Source organism: Cupressus sempervirens, chromosome 11 (assembly GCF_028749045.1).
Source record: "Cupressus sempervirens isolate cs-2001-9-10 chromosome 11, ASM2874904v1, whole genome shotgun sequence".
Taxonomy (NCBI): domain Eukaryota; kingdom Viridiplantae; phylum Streptophyta; class Pinopsida; order Cupressales; family Cupressaceae; genus Cupressus; species Cupressus sempervirens.
Window position 1 is genome coordinate 111,002,105 of NC_143128.1, and position 13,157 is coordinate 111,015,261.

A 13,157-nucleotide genomic window follows, 5' to 3' on the forward strand; every position below is an offset into this window, starting at 1 on the left:
ACCTAGCCAAAGTGTAATGTCCCCATTTTAGCAGTTGACCAAGTGTGTGTGCGTTAGCCTTGTTCTACATGGTCCCGAGGGCTAATGAAGGGTTTAATGGGATCCTGAAGTGTTTTGGCCTAGTCATTTTCAGTTTGGGCCAAAACGAAGTTGATTTACTCAGTTTCAGGCATGCTTACTATTTTTAGTAAGTCGACAGGACACAATGCAGGTCAATTTTGGTGATTGGATTTGATACTCCTCGGTGAGAGCTTTCCGATGAGCTATCACTCGCATTATTCGGAGTCCGATTGCTAATACATTTTAATGCTTGAAGTTTTATTAAAGTAACGTCTAATTTAATTGTAAAATATTAAAGTGTTACTTTAATATTTATTTTATGAGGATGTGTACCCAAGGGAGACATAAGGGGTATTTTAATATATGTTTTATATAATACACATCTTTTATCCCACATTGCCCATATGAGTTGAGCGGACCCTTGGAAATAGAATAAAAGGAAGCATTTGTGGCTTCATTAGACAGGTTGAATATGAGAAGAAATTGGTGTGTGAGTTGCAACTCCGTTCTTGGCATTTGAGGACGTTTATCCTCTCTTGTAACATTCTAGACGTCATTCCCTTGGGGTTTGGCCTTTGAAATTCTTTGTTATCGGCTTCATTATCAGGCAGTTTAGTTGCATTTCCAACTACAGGCAGATTTGGTATTTTGCTCATATCTTCTTCACTACTTGTCCGACGCTTATGCCGCTTTGAGGGAATGATATTACGAAAGTAGTGGACTGATTGAAGGACAAAGTACTGTAGCAGCACTGTTCATGCGGCATTATTCATGCAACACTATTCACGCGACACTATTCACGCGGCACTGTAGCAGCAAGTTCGAAAGCATGGGCTGTAGTATTATGTCAATAATGCTGAAGTAATTAGTGAGTTGATAACTCTGTCACGTATTTGGTTTTGTGAATTCTGAAAATAACATTTTATTGGCAGCAATTCATTTCCACTTTGCATATTATTGTAGTTTCTTTCTTGTTTATGTTGTATGATACCAATTCCATGCACAAAACACAACAAACAAATAAATGTTTGATTTCCGGAGTTATAAGGGGTTTAAAACATTAAACGGAGAAATAAGAGGTTGAATGCAAACTGTTTGACATAATTCCTTTCAACAATTTGGTTTAGTTTTTTGGGACATTCAGGGGTGCCCATTACACAAAGGTAGAGGGAAGAAAGTCACCATCCCTACCTTTGCAACTCAATCACCAATAAGGCCTGAAACAATATACCAACTTGACAGACCATTTGGATACTATCACTCTCAGAAGAGAAAAGGAAAGGGCAAAAGAAAGAGTTCTCCTCAGAGAGTTGAACCAAAAGAGGGTGAAATCTCGGCACCTCAACAACAAGAGGAAGTGAATGTACAAGGGTTCGAGGATACTGGGGCATCACAAATTCAAGATGACCCACAATTGCCACCAATTGCTACAGAAATTGAGGTTCAAGAGGTCTCTCCACCACAGCAATGTTAAGTTTTAGGATTTGCACCCTTTACTGAAACTGGAAACGTTCAATAATCCTTACTTAACAGGGGATACATTTCACTATGTGAGACTGGATAATGAAATGAAACCTCCGGATTCTAGGCCAGCTCCTTCAGTGATAACCTCTAAAACTTAAAGAAAAACTTGAGAGAAAAAAAGGGGAAATTACTGAAAACCAAACCTAAGCCTAAAGTTTAAACTAAGGAGGTGACACACCAAAAAGGGTTATGGAAACGTAACCCACATGTAACAGAGAGAATTATATAGCTCTATAAAACGCAAATGAAGCACAACTTCCTGTAAAGGCTTGCACAATTGATTTATAATAAGGTTTTCACACTGAAACTACAAAAAAGAGGATAAACTAATACCTCACTTTGACCAATTTCACCTAAAAGCACATATCATAACCTGCAAACAAACTTATTGTTCTACTCAAAGGTGTTGGAATGAGACCAAAAAACAAAGAATAATGAAACATTCACAAGTTAACCTATCCAATCATTTAAAAATGCACACAAAAATTGTAGAAAGGAAAAAAGGCTAATTGATAACTTCACCAAGCATAATCACACTACTGTTACCTGTATTATATTTCCAGAAATGAATTACAAACTCTGTAGAATAAAATCCAGGACTCAGAGAATAGCCACAAAACTTCTATCCATAAAATCAGAACCCCCCAACAATGAGTCTTTACTCATACTTATGCTCCTTGACCCAACTGCATTTTGAAAGCCATAAATGCTGGGTCAGATTCAGCCCCAAAGGCCAAACTTGAGTCCTTGAAAAGACTCCAAAAGGTGTACAAAATCCCCCAAAAGCATGGCCTAAAAAAATCATCACAACTATCCCTCATAAATGTAGTTATTATCTCTGAGCAAACTCCAAAAGTCTCCAAAATGCAATAAAGACCCCTCAATTGCTCTGACAAAATCAAATCCGACCCAGACCTATAAAACCTTTAGATATCCAAAATATCTAACATAAAGGCCATGACAAGAAAAAAAAAATGACCCATATTTTCTTTTTGCATTTTTAAAAATAGAATAAACATTTAATGACTTATTAAATATTAATTCTTTACAAGATTGGATTTATTGCAAAAAAGAAAATAAAAACTTTTTATTTGCATTAAAAATATGAAAAAACATTTAAATGATTCATAACACATCATTTAAATATTAATTCTTTACAATTATAAACCTAATGCAAAATAATAAAATACTTCCCCCTTACATTTAAAAAACATACTAAACATGCTTCTTATGCAAAAGCAGCTTCCAACCAGAGCGACCCAAACCACAATAAAACTTTCTCATTTTGCCTTATGCAAAATATGGAAAAGGGATAAAAATCCCATGATGCCATCCGCGGACTCCAAAAGAAGGTTAAAAGAAATTTGGGGGCAAGGTATATTGTTTGAATACCCTAATTTCTTATCATTTTTGCATTCGCATATGAAGAATGAGGGTTTGCTGGGTTCTTTGCACCGGTTGATGAAGAATCCACTAGTCTTCACGTGTTCTACATCTTCATAACACCTGGAGTCATGAACGCCTCCTCTGCGCTTTCTGAAGCAAGAGGTAATCTATGTGAATTTTATAAAACGTCCTCCAGTTGGATGAAGTTAATATATCTATTCTGCTTCTTTTATTCCCTTGAGCCACCATGGAAGAAGAAGCTGAAAATTACTATGAGGAAATAATACTCAACAGCTTTCTACTTGTTGTTCTTGTTTGGAGCCGTCATTATATTTCATTTCTCGATACTGGTTATGATTTTTTTGGGCGCATCTTTGTGTTATACCGCCTGTCCATGAAGAAATCTTAGTGCTTGTGATTCTGATTTCCTCCTATATTCTCACCTGTAGCTGCTCATTACTGTTTTTATTTATATTATTAATTGCTTATCGCAGGTTTATATCTGTGTCTTGAAAGCGTTGAATTCACTCCTGGGTTTATTTTCAACTTGAAAGGATATGCTGTTTTGATTGACAATGAGGATCTTGTTTTCTTTGTTGGCCGCCCTGATGCTTGCTGGTTGAGCTCGTGGGCTCTTCCCTTTCTCTCCCTTTTGTGTAGTGCCATGAGAAGAAACCTTTGTTTCTTTTGTTCCATATTCACAGTGGTCGTTTGCACACAGACCCATGTTACATCTACTGGAGCTAAAACTGTTGTGAACGTTGATTTACTGCCTGGAGGCATGTTTGCTTGTTATTTCATAGTACAGATTTCTTACATACCAAAAAACAGTATTTCTTCAAGATTCCCCATGTACTTTTCATGCTAATACCCGTGAGTTCCTTCATTCGACCGTGCCAACCATATTACTGTATGTTTAAAGTAACAGAAATCATTCCTTGCACAGCCACCTCCCAGTTGTAGCCTTGAGTTAAAGTTGCACAAATGGATCTTTCATTTTCATTGCTCTTATAGTACCATTATCTACTGGTCTGTTCAAGTATTCTAGTGTTGAAAATTTTCTCATTGATTGATGTCGGGTTTCTTTGGATATACGCTGAATTGAAGGATGTTGCTATGTATTTTATGCATCTGTTGGTTATATATGAAGTCGCCTTTGTCATTGAGGATCTTATTGTTGAAAACAAGTTCTGGAATTACTATCCACCTCCTTCTCCAAACTTTTAATTGCAACAGCCCACTCTTAATGTATTATCTCTGTCATATCCCGCTTCATGCTTTGTACCAGAAAAGCATCTGTGTATCTCTGTAGTTCAGCTGGAACCACAATTTTGATAGTAGAAATCATACATTTTTATAACTTCTGCAGTATCAGCAATTGGTCTGCATATGTGAGTAAATGCGTAGGATAAATTGGTGTTTTTATTTCATCATATTTAGTCGCATTGGCTCTATTCTGAGAAGGTACTCCTTAGTTTTGTTCAATGATGCTGATTCTTTCATTGTTAATAACAGCCTCAGAAATAATTTTCAAACTCCATATAATGCTGCATTTTAAAGTCCACATCAGATCACAGTGTGCCATTATGTTGTTATCCATTTTGAAATATCACTGGTTCTCATTTTAACTGAGGTTTTCAGAACTAACTGTGATGCCTGACTGCTGTTATTCCATGTCTCATACTGTTTTATCTTCTTGTAGTCAGTTATTTAGATCTTATAACAGCTTCTTGAGTATATTTCAAAACTTGTTACTGATAATAGCAACTTGTCATTTTTCTCATTGTTGAAAGGCATTTAATTAAGATCTTTCCGTGTTAGCAAGAAGGCATAGCATCACTCGAACTAAAAGGTGGTCTGTTTTAAACTGTTTATATACCATCTCTGATCATTGTAACAGAACTAAATTGATCTTTTTCTTTGCTACTGCTCAGCAGCATCTAAAATTTGCTGGAAATTTGAATGTTCAGTTGTGTACATTTATTGGTAATCCATTTTTCAATAGAGAACTAATTCTCTTCGTTGCACCAATATCGGAGATAGTTTCTTTTACTATCTTTTAGTTTCTTTTACTGTCTTTTTTGCATATCTTATGAGGTTCGAGCACAGGCTCGTGACACTCACAAATGATTTTATTTCTTTCAGCACTAAATGCCAATATCACTGCTTATTTTCTTTCATGACGAAATGCATTGACAGATAGAATATGTAGTCGTAGATATAGATAGTCATTGCTTAGATCCTTCGGGATCTAACACCAGTTGCTTTTATGTTTTTTGCAGATGCTGCAGAGCGTGGAGCTCGGAGCTGGACAAGTATGGTAGGGATCCCAGGAACACATATCCAGTTTATAACCAGTCAAAGCAACAGGCAATGACTGGTTATCTCTATCACTATTTCTTTTGTGCATATGTATCTCTGTTTATGTATTTCTTTATGAAAGAAACCTAGCTAATTAGACTCACGGCTTGTGTGAGATATTCTCTAATCAGCATGTTAATTCATTTCATACTTTGTAAAAAATGAAAATTGTACATATCAGTTGATGATCTATACAATGAACACTGTATCTCTTTTGCTCATGATTTCATATATGATTGCAAAAATGAAGGAATATAAATGAATAGAAAATGTACATTTTCCTTTTGCAATGTTACGTTCTATGATGTTACTTGAAGTAAAATTCAGCATGTGTAAAATTTGGTAAAAAGCAAATAGAACAGGCATCCCCTTCTGCGCCCAAGAAAGGAAGAAAGAACAAGACTCCGGTTAAGAAGAGGCAAAGGGTGATCAAGGGAATGGTTCCTATCCCATCAATCCCCAAACCTATCCCTGAAGATGATAAAGAGGATAATGAGGATGATGTACCTTTGAATAGAAGAACCCGGCTAGCAAGAGCCACGGAACAAGAAAGGAGAAGTTCCACTGTTACACTGCCATCAATCCCAGAAGAACCTCTGCAGGCCACTACATCATAGGATGAAATGCAGCAATGGATTGATGAGCAGGATATAGAGGGCATTGACATATTTAAGATGTCAATTTTTGATTTCATGCCCATCGGCACTGAATTGGTGAGAGATAAGATTCGGGATACGCCTACCAATGAGCCCCAACAAGAAGATTGGACTCAAATGCCTCCTGAATCGCAAGGTCCTGAGCTTCCTCCTTCATCCCTATTGTAGGTCACAATTATTGGTAAAGGCTCTGCTACTCCCCTACCTCCAGGTACTGAAGAAGAACAAATTCAAAAAGAGCAGAAGGAAGAACCATAGCAAATTTCAACCAATGAAGTGTTAGGGAAGGGCAAATGGTTCAATATCCTCAAGAAGCTCCCCAGGACACTGAGGTAAGAACTGTGGGCTCCACTGAGACGGAAACTACAGAGGGAGAACCATCACAGAGGGAAAGAACCCCAAAAAGGAGCGATAAGGGAAAAGGGGTAGCAAAGCAGACTCCATCCTCAAGAGGTAGGCCTTCGATGGAACGAGTCCCAAGGTGGTTACACAAAGAAATGATAACAAGTAAAAAGCCACAATTCAACGCCAATGAAGAGGATATGATTGAGTTGATTGAGGATCTCAGAAAGCCTGAGTCCCCATCAAAAGAGGCCAGAGCGTTAGCATTCATCAACAATGATCGAAATCAAGATTTATTTGCACAAGTGGCTATTCCTCCTCCTGATGCTGATGTAGAAGATCTAACTTCACAAGATTATCAAATCAGAGAGGTTATGCTTGGAAAGCCCGCATTGGATACAGCCAAGTTGATGGTCACAATGGGGATGAAGGAGTTGTTTAGGAGTTTGGAGCAAGAAGGGGCAGAACTGATGACATTTTGTAGGCAAAATGAAATCCTAAGAGGATATTTAGCCAAAGTTGTTGGTCCCTTGGATCCCGAACACCTTAGGAGACTCTGAATGCTACACTCAAGAGAAGAGATGGGGGAGTACAATTGGATTCATTTTTGAGTGCCTATCAGCAATGGTGGAAAAGTTTTGAGGAAAAGGGCATGCTCATCATCCAAGGAAATCTAAAGCTACTACATGCTATACAAGAAAATATAGATAAAATGGTAGCAATTTTGAAGCAAGATTTCAGTATCATGGATGAAGTACATGCACGGGGAAAGGATTTACAGTTACTACAAGCCATAAACGGGCAGAGGTATAAAATGCTTGTAGATGTATATACAGTATGTTGGTTCCAAAAATCACAGATTGGAATCCTACAAGCCTTGCCTGCTCGATGCTGGGATATCCAACCGGTTGAGGCCAACTTGACGGGATTGATCAATGTGATCTAAATCCCCTGCGCTTCCAGCTCTGTAAGACCGTGGCGGGTGTACCTGATCCTGGACGAAATACTTAAATCCAAGACACTTAAAACAGATCAATCAGAGTGCGAATACAATAAACGTTTTCCAAATGGCAAGAAATATAGGGAAACTTTAAACTTGCGATTTATGAATTGAGAACAAAAGTAAATGATTGAAATAATGTTTTAAATAAAGTATAAATATAGATTAATGCAACAAATGAGTATATTAATTTCTCAAAGGCAAGAAATTAAACAGTTGCCAGCATATGGATTATGAATTAAGAGAAAAGGACCAGTGCTTAATTAGATGGGCAAGAGAGTCAAGATTATCAGTTGAAACGTACAACTTTGTAAAGTCTAATATATTCAAATTATAAACAAATTTAAATAATCAGATGCGATGGATCAATTATTTAAATGCAATTTTAAATTAGTCTAAAATGCACTTTAACTCTTACAGAGACAAATTAGATATAAATATGGAAACAATAAGATATTTCACAATATTTACGTTTATCAAATGCTTATAATGATCCGATCCACTTATCCAAATATTTAAATATTTATAAAAAGTAAATAAAAGACACTTACAAAGGACACAATTTAATAATAAATTAAACTCTAATGCAAATAGAAATAAATGCGCTTAAAGATTATGCCGAAAAAATTATAAGTAGAGACACTCCTTAAGGATGATCTATCAACAGCAAATTTATCGGGACCAAATGAAATTGTCTCAAAAATCCACCATCTACAGGCTTGGTTCAACAGATCACTCCGTTGCCGATGAGAACATATAACATATCATAAAGCATAGGATAGAATTATTGTTTTTTTTTTAAAAGATAAGAATGAATATATATATATCGTCTCTCTTCTTATCACATATTTATAGATGATTAAATGGTTATACGGTTGCCTCCCCAAACGTTGCATCTCTTGAGAAAAACTAAACAATGTTTAAATTTTTAATATAATAGTAACAACCGGCAATTAATTACTCCTCTCTTATGTTCCAGGATGCCACTTCTTTCTTCTTCCCGTAACTATCTCCTGCGCAATCCTTCACCCGTTAAACAGCTTCCTTTCTTCAATTTCAATCTCCAGTCATGACTGTGATGAAATCGTGCAAGCACTTGGATATAATTTGGAGTATGTTTCAAGGCTTTTGTCGTCTAATGGTCGGGTTGGTATACCTTTGAATTGGGGACGTGCGGGCTTCAACAGGAAAATCCACGTGATAGCATAATTTTCTATAGGCAGAGCATCATTCGGATGAATATCCTTGCCGCAAGAAAGTCTCTATGTCTCCATGTATTCAGATCTGTAGAAAACATAAAACGTCATCAGATACACATCATCAAACAATTGCTAACGGGTTGATGAAGGGTTAGTGCTATAATATCTATGATCAAAAATTATTAAAACTGAGTCCTTCATATCTCTTTCAAACTTCACTAGGATTCCTTCCTGCGCTAGGCTGGACTAGGAAACTTCATTGACGTTTGGATAAATTATATCTCCCGTGCTCCATCCACAATGTATATTTTTTTTTTTTTTTACATCTTCATTTACGCAAAATCCTTCCAACACATACATTTATAATTCTGTATCGGGCTCTCAGAAGTCTATGAATCCTGCTATTCGAGCAGTGGCTGCGATTTCTTTAGGCATCTCTGTTGCCGTCTTTACCAATGAAGACTATGGGCGACTATCCAACCTTTCTATTCGCTCCAAAAGGATTTTTGAATATGATTTTATTCTCGGGTCTGTCAAACTGCAACCTTGATCACTGACTCATACTTTTGCAAACTCTCCCCATTCCACGTGGGTACATATTCTATGTTATAGATGGAGTTTCATCTGAATACATAACGTTGGTTGCTATATATGCTTCCATATTTCTCCATATGCCTCTTGCGAACATCCTGTTGATAATTTTTGCTTTACTGAGAAATCTGGAAATTTTGCCATGGTTCTACTGCACATACGTTCATCTTGCAAATTGCCGCCAATGAGAACAGGAGTTACAACAGAAGATACTGAATCTACAATAAGTAAATGCACCCTTGGATTTCTATTTTTTTCCTAAGTCCTCATGCACAATTCAGTATGGTGTAGTAGGTCCAACATAGAGTAGATGTCAAACACATTATAATGGAGAATTTCTTTCATCATTATTTCAAATTTTCTTTGTTGATCCTTGGACTTAACGGAAGATTTAGAAAGATCGTCAAGGAAGTCAGATGCTGAAGGGCCAACTAGCTCTGTGAGGGTGCCTTCAAGTAATCCACCTCCAAGAAGTGAATCCACCCCGTCATAGCCAGTGGGCAGAACATGTTTATTTTTTCGTATATAGTCAACTAACTGAACTCCAGTTAACCACTGGGCATGCTGCTTATCAACAAAAGATAAAATTTCTGCAATAGCCCGCTTCAATACTTTGGAGCTACCCTGATGCTCAGCAATTACTGCCAATGTATACAGATCATGGATTTAAAAATCCTCAACTTCATTTCCTATTGTAGATGAATGGTTTCTCTTGCTATTTCAGTTTCAACCAGTCTGCATACATTATCCATTAAAATTATCAGATCCATTCATATCTCTTAAATGGATGCCAGAATTTTGGGGCTCCATCACAGTAGAGGAGTTAGATTTAATTGATGATTGGATTGAAAAAATAGCGGATAGTAATAAAGTAATGGAATCATTACACGCGAAGATCCACCGACTCAAGGACCAAGCCCGAGAGTAGATTTTGCAGGCAGAGAAACATTATAGTGATGCATGTCTTGACATATTCGAAGACGATGCACAGGAGAAATTGATGCCAGTAGAGGTAGTAGTAGAGAAATTCAGGAAGATTTTTGAAGAAGCTTCTAGTGATGAGGATATCCGGCAAGTATTTAGAACAAAAGAAGCCTTGTTAGAGCTAGATACCAAACTCGGGGATTTTGCTAAGACCCGTATAGAGGTAGATAATTACAGGCAAAAGGTCAAGAATAAATATAATGCCTTAGATCTACCTGATGTAGCCAAGGTCATTGAGATTATTGAAAAATTCAAGAGCAAGCATCCAGACATAGCTCTGGCATGAGGGGGGACAAAACCCAAAAGCCAGAATTTCAATTTTGACACTTAGTGAATTTTTTGCATTTTTGGACCTTAAAGGTGTGCTGGTGCACCTTTTGTCACAAAGTGTTGGAAGATTTTTGGAGAAGTTAGAGGTGCGCAGGTCCGCTTTTTCTGAGGTACGCTTTTCCAGAGGTGCACCGACAGTTAACTGCCAGTTCCAAGATTAGAGCTTTCCATGCATCGGAAATACATTTTGACAACAGTTTAACTCCGACTGACGCCCAGTGAAGGTTGAGCTTCTATTTTTGACACTTCCAGACACTTCTACTTCGACTGAAGGCCTTCTTCTTATTTTCTCTCAATTTCTTTGTTTTATGACATGTAAAGGTTCATGCATCCAATTAATGAATATAAAAATGGATGGTATCCTACTAAGCACCAGTTAGATTGTTAGTTTGTATATAATTAGTTTGTTTTATTAAAATTAAAAGCATATTATTGCATGAAGATATCTCTCACTCTCAACACAAATTGAAGAGATGATTTCATATATATACAAGATTGTAATATGTAATCGGGGCCGTCGTTATTTTGCAATAATATTATACTTTTCATGCTCACATTTGGAATGCAGTGATTCTTGCCTAAATGTGTCATTGTTTTGTGAATTTATGTTCATGGAATTGTGATTGAGCCAAAAGTTTAGTGTTATTTTTTATTGTGCGAATCTTTTAATTCTGGTGTTTGCGACGGTTTTACGAATTCCGCTGACGTATCTAGCTCGAGAAGAATTCACCAAATTGTGTCTGCATAACTCTTTCTCTCGCATGAGCGCACTTTCCATGGCCTTGCGATTTGATGAAGAGTGAAACATCATATGACTATTAAGTTTCCCATCAACGATTGCATCAGTGGAATAAAGGAAGCGTTGCTCCTATTTTCATTGGTTACCCACCGATTTCTTCGAAAGCTTAACTCGCAAACACATCGTTTTTGTAGCTTATGTCCATTAGGACTTTACTTTCACATTATTTGCTTTAAAATTCTTGTTATTTGCTTTACTAACCCCTTGTTAAAGTAGGAATTCATACTAGCTGCATTGTTAGATTGCATTCATATAAAAAAAAACAAAAACTGAAAAAAAAATAGTTCTTTTGCGTGTTTATTTTGAAGTAGTGAGCAAATTTCACACCTCATCCGAAATCATTTGAACTAGCAAAGGCCTCCTCATGAACAAAAACATTTATCTTCAACTAAAGGTTGTTTAGCATCATGCATAAGGACAACTCAACAGTAACCAAGAGACCTACTTCATTCATCTAAAGCAAAATTGGTTACACGAAGGCAAGAAGGGAGTCACCAACTTGTCAAAGCTCACCAAGTCAGATTTCAATGCGGAGTATGCCGACCTTATTGTGCTTCTCAGCCGAATCATGGGTGTGGCTCAAGGTATGCAATTCAAAAACTAGATGTACTACTTTATTGATGAAATTGAAAATAGAAAGAGAAAATTTGATTGTGCTAGAAATATAAGTGAAAATCTAGAGTTGCAACTTAGGACAGTGCAAAATCAAAAGCAATTCTATATGGGATCCTATCTTTTCTATCTGATTGCAAGACTATATGAAAATCTTGGGATTTAGGCCTTAGGAGTGATTGGCAATGGACCAGGGCAATGTTTGGTGCATGAGTGCTATCCACAACTTCATTTGCACAACACCAAAGATTATAAGATGTTTTATGACACCTTTGCCATGAAGACGGTAAGGATATTACAAGGGACAACTGCTAAGAGGCTCTAATTAGAAGCGGAAGCAAAAGTTAAGAAGTATGTGAGTTGGTTCATCCAATTTCCACAATTCACATATATTAGAGTAGCAAGAAGTATAGTTTTCCCCAAGATACTTCCAAGGTACCCACCCAACAAAATAGTTTTGATGGAGTTGGCTAGGAACCTTGAGCACTATGACAAGATGATGAAACTTAAGGATGAGACAGGGATTACCTTCTCATTTTGAATAGGCAATAATACTTGCCCCAATACTGTCGCCTTTGCAGCTGCGGAGAAACAATTAGAATGATATCCTCTAGGATGCTATAGAGCAAGACAGGGATTCGATCCTAATGCTCTTATCAAGGCGTCTCATGAAAACACATTCAAACATATTCCTACTATAAAAGATTTTTGGGCCAATGCACAGAATGACTTTCATGTGAGAAAGCTAGCTTTCTCAAAATTGTCAGTGAACATGATGAGGGCAATCAGATGGAGAGACCTTGATATTCTTGATCAACTGGAAGATGATGAAAATGTGCTAAGAGAAGATTATGATACAATGGATGGAACAGAATTGGGTCCAATGGATTGGGATGATCATCAGGATCCTTCCTTAGAGGCAATGACAAGGACAATTGATCTACACACTAAGTCATGGTACAATGGGAAGTTAACGCAATTACAAAGTCGAAAGGTACGCATTACTTATGAGAGGATGAAACTGGAAGAAGAAGGTCTAGCGGAGTCCGTCGGACAGAAAGGTGAAGGCAATAGCCAGCAACCAAGAGTAGTTAAGGGCAAGAAGAGAAATTCAGAGGTTGAGAAAAGTAAAAAACATCGGGAACCTCCAGCAAACAAACAGATTGCAGCACCGTCAAGGGAGTAATTGAGGCTAGAAGCCAAGGGGATAATACAAGTGGACAAGGGGTCGCAGTAGAGGTGAGCTCTGATTCAGAATCAAGCGGTTATAGTGACAATGCCAAGTACTCTCCCATCTCGGAGAACCAATATGG

The 13,157-nt window shown here is 37.2% G+C and overlaps 1 protein-coding gene and 1 pseudogene across 1 annotated transcript in view; both read right to left on the bottom strand.

The window, feature by feature from the left end:
• The window catches only part of LOH1 (RNA-binding CRS1 / YhbY (CRM) domain protein), a 50,482-nt gene that overhangs the window by 13,480 nt on the left and 23,845 nt on the right, over nt 1–13,157 (bottom strand). The window lies entirely within an intron of this gene.
• On the bottom strand, nt 9,174–10,068 carry LOC149528480 (DNA repair protein RAD51 homolog 4-like; annotated as a pseudogene).